The 4,749-nt window shown below is 35.8% G+C and overlaps 1 non-coding gene across 1 annotated transcript; it reads right to left on the bottom strand.

Moving 5' to 3' along the window:
• Window positions 1-3,847: 3,847 nt before the first annotated feature.
• LOC141640320 (small nucleolar RNA R71) lies at window positions 3,848-3,954 on the bottom strand. Its single transcript, XR_012542952.1, has one exon. It is a non-coding gene; the product is annotated as a small nucleolar RNA R71 (small nucleolar RNA).
• Between the last annotated feature and the right edge of the window lie 795 nt (window positions 3,955-4,749).

Genomic DNA, 4,749 nt, shown 5'->3' with positions numbered 1-4,749 from the left:
GAATTAGTAGTTAGATTCCAAAGCCCTAGTTTTCATTATTTCAATTTTATTGTTCAATCGTTACAATCATGCTTTCTTTTATCGTTATTAGTAATTTCGTAGTCGTTATTAGTTTTACTATGCGTAGCTAATCCATCCATGCTAAGATGTGAGGGGATCTGCATCGTAGACGACGTACAATAGGTAGACCTGATTCGGGTCTTGGTCGATCGACTGATGTCAATAGTCGATCGACTGAGCCCATTGGTCGATCGACTGGCTTAGATGGTCGATCGACTGTATCACGTAAGAATCAGCACTGTTCAATTGTTTTAATTGCAATATTTAATGAATGACCGAGAGGATATTTGTTAAATGCTTAGGAATTGACCGATCCAATAGATCCAGAGATAGGGGAGGGCAATAGACTACCAATTGAACGACTAAATTATACTAAGATCGAAAGAAAGGTAAATTTAGGCATTAGGAATCATTTTTCAGGGCGAGAGCTAGTATTAGTGATACTTAGGGACCCGTAGCTAGATCCAAAGATGCTACTTGTTAAGTTGGACCGAGAGAACTACTTATTTGCCCATCTTGCATGATTATATCAGACTTACTTAAGATACCGCCGTCGTAGCTGCAGTGAACCAATCTTCTTAGCTTCCCTTTTATTATTGTCTACACCTTTTTTATTTAATTGCTTTCGTTATAGCTTTTATTTTATTCGCATTTAGTTAGTTATTATTAAAATCAAAAACCTCCTTCCCCTTTAGACTAAATATAAACAGATGAATCTCATTATGTCTCCCTGCGGATCGACCCTGCTTACCGCTAACTTCCGTTAGTAGTAAATAGGTTTATAAATTTTTTTTTTGATACTAAACGACGGTATCATCTTTAACCAAACATGTTTCTATGTTAACACAAGAACGAGACTCACTTTTAATTGACCTAACCTCTTTTAAAAGTCGTCTTAAGGAACTTGAAAAATTAGCAGAAATGCTACACAATGAATCAAGTCATGCTAAGAGCGCCTTTGAAAATGTGCAAACATTAAATCTTGACTATCTTGCCAAAATTGAGATTTTAAACAAAGATTTAAATGATGCAAAAGAGTTTTACAAGAAAAAGGTAGGAAGTCAAACTGTTTTAAAGTTTTCTACCAGTCAGTCGCAACAAAGTGAAAAGAATGATGGACTCGTTTTCAAATGCAACAGTAACGTGCACTGTTGCATTCGAAACCAAGAACGAAGCAAAACAGATTTCCGAAGAAGAAAACATGTTGGATTTCCTGATATGTTATTTGCAATTATTGTGGCAAGACTGGTCATGTATTTAATGGTTGTACAAAGAGAATGAATGGCATTAAAAGAAACATTAACGTTGTCAAGCAAGTGTGGATCCAAAAAGACTTGGTAAAGGACATGATTCACAAGAAGGGACCCAAATTAATTTGGGTTCCTAAACAAAATGTTTGATTTGTTAAAGGCATTAGTGAGAGGCAGCAGCAATTGGTACTATGATTGTGGACGGAAGTGAAAGCCAATCTTCTCTCACTAGAAGCCTACAAAGGTGGCACCATGACATTTGACCATAATAAAAGAGGTGAAATTGTTGGTATTGAAAAGTTGGTAAGTCATCGTCACAACGTGTCGACAAAGTGTTGCTTGTCAAAGGTTTGAAGAACAATCTTCTTAGTGTCTATTATTTGTGTGATCATGATAATATTGTTGAATTTCTTGTTAGTGAATGTAGAATTCTTGATGCAAAAACAAGGGAACTTGTTCTTGAAGGAAAACATTCTAATGATGTTTACTTGACTAATTTTTCTTCATTGTCCGGTCCAATCATTTACTTTTACGTTTGTTCTTGAAGGAAAACATCGTCTTGTTTGTTCATTTACTTTTACATTTGTTCTCCTTATTTATATATTGTTTATCTCGCAATCTGTCCGTGTCACAGTGTTCAATACTGTGTCTCAGACCTGCTGATTGATTCAATCTTGTGAACTTAAAACGATTAAGTATCTCAAGTTTTCAACTTTAAAGGGATTCACTTAAGATTTCCATTTCTAAGAGTATTCAACTTAAAAAGTATTCACTTTATATCTTCATTGCTAAGTTGAAGAAAAATACTCTTTCATTCATACTTTTCTGGTATGTGCAACATTCGACTTTACTGTGACATATACTGAGCTGAATTCGTGTGTATATAATTCTAACTCAAATAGTTCTAAACATAAACACCACTATCATTTAAAGTATTGTCCACATCAGTTCAGTCTATTGTCCTAGATTTCAAAGAAGCTTAATTCAAGCTTAAAAATTTGTAATTGGACACCTAATTCACCCCCTCCCCCTCTTAGGTATTCTCGTCCTTGACTCTTCATACCCTATTGTACTACCTATATTAGCATCAAGCTTAGAATCAAGTACTAATCTACTTCTAAATCTCTTAATTTAGTCTTAATTAAGTTGTAATACTCATTTTTAATATTAATCACATCTTAATATTTCTTAATCTCTAAATTGTTCTTAGTTTTAGTTGGGTACTTAGAAGATTATTTGGGGTTTATTGGAATTGACAACTCTCCATCAATCATCAAGTTTCCTTCTATTATTCTTTGCTTTATTATTTGGATCATCTCAAGTTGGTATAATCCCTTTTTACCTTTGCTTAGTTATTGTTATTTCCATTACTTATTCATCATAATTTGCTTTGTTAATACGATTGACATCCTTATTGGCATGTTGAACTTTATCATGAGTGAGTAGTCTCTTAAGCTAGGGTTAACTGGGAATTAGGGGAATCAATCATGGGATTAGATCTTTGCTTAATTTAATATGCTTTCATAATTATTTGCTTGCTTGTTGTGATTTCAACCTATCCATTGTTTACAAACCCCTTTAATTGCTTTACATTGTCTTCGTTAATTTACATTCATCTTGTTGATTAGTTTAGACCACATCTCATCTCAGCCCAAATTTGTGACACCTTAAGACATAACTACTTGCAATTGAAATCCTAAATCGATACCCGTCCCTTGGGATCCAACCTTTGCTTATCGCTCTACTAAGAGTAGTTTGTAAAGATATAAATATTGTTTTGGTGAGCAATAATGACACTACACACGCTCACACCAAAAATGGCGCTGTTGTCGGGGACGGTGTTCAATTGATTTGATTTTCGTTAATTGTTTTTAGTTGTGTGTTTCATTACATTGGGGAAGTCAATCTCCTCAAGGTTGTTATAATTGTTTTCTAATTATTTGATATTTTGCATGAGTAGGAGATCACAAGGTAATCCATTACCTATTGATTTCGAGATTGAAAGGACCTTAACCAACAATATAAGAGTTGCTAGAGGTTCTTCAAGAGTTTTGGGTATTGGAGAGATTGTGGACATTCAACCAAATAACATTGAGTTTGTCAACCCTTTTGCAAGAGAAGGAGAGGATAATCCAATTCCAAACCAACCACAAAATCAACCCACAATGCCTAAATTTTCATCTCATTCTGTACCAACCGAGGAGAACCTACCAAATGGTACTCCTACACCACCACATTTAACCGGTAATTTCATTGCCAAATCCGCACTCATAAAATTAGTTCAGAGAAGTCAATTTGGAGGGATGCCTGGTGAAGATCCTCATTTACATATGGAGACTTTTTGTGACTATTGTGATGCAATTTCTCAAATCGAAGTTACTCAAGACCAAATCCGATGGGTATTGTTTCCTTTTTCCTTTATTGGTACCGTAAAGCAATGGTTGAAAAGCCTAGACAAGGCTACCCTTGGTATTGATTCATGGAAGAAGTTAGCACTTGCCTACTACAAGAAATTCTATCCTCCGGAGAAGACTAACATGTTGAGAGCCCAAATCACCGGGTTCAAGCAAAGGGATGAGGAATCATTATATGAAGCATGGGAGAGATTTAAGGACACTTGTCGTTCTTGTCCACACCATGGACTTAGTGAGTGGTTCCTTGTTCAACAGTTTTGGAACGGCTTATACGAAGACTAACACAATGTGCTTAATATGGGATCCAATAGGAGGTTTACCGAAGTTGATGACAACCAAACATAGATCAAAATCGAAGAGATGGCGGTTCATAATTCCCACTATAGTAGGCCTCAAAAGGCAACTAGAGGAGGAAAGCATGAGGTAGATTCCATCATGCAATTGGGTGCTCAACTAGGTGCTCATATCGACACCATCAATTTGAAGTTTGAGAAGGCCATGGCTAAGCTTGATGAAGCTTCCAAATCACCCAAACAACATGTTAATGCTATGGTGGCATCATCCTCAGTTCCAAATGGAGTATGTGAAATTTGTGAAACCTTTGGACATGATCCAAATGAATGTAGGGGAACAAATGAACAAGTGAATGCTTTCCAAGCATACAAGAATGGCACCTCGTATTCCAACTACTATAATGAGAATACCAAATTCCACCCAAATCTTTCATACAAGAGCCAAAATGTTCAAAATCCTCAACCAACATACACCCCACCTCCAATGAGAAATCAAACTTAAAGAACCTTTTTCCACCAAAGCCAAGGATATCAAAATCAACCTTACTACAACCAATCCAATGACCAAAGCTTTGATGTTCAAAAAGCGGTCCTCCAAATGCAAAAGAACCAACAAGAATTCTTCACCCAAAATAAAAAAGATAGCCAAGCTAAAGAAATCACCATCCACAACATACTTGCCCACACCAAAATGTTAGAGACTCAAATTACTCAATTAATATCTTCTAGCTC

This window comes from Silene latifolia, unplaced genomic scaffold (genome assembly GCF_048544455.1).
Source record: "Silene latifolia isolate original U9 population unplaced genomic scaffold, ASM4854445v1 scaffold_75, whole genome shotgun sequence".
Classification (NCBI taxonomy): Eukaryota; Viridiplantae; Streptophyta; class Magnoliopsida; order Caryophyllales; family Caryophyllaceae; genus Silene; species Silene latifolia.
Note: the sequence above shows the minus strand (reverse complement) of the source record. Positions and strands in the feature narration are given on the sequence as shown.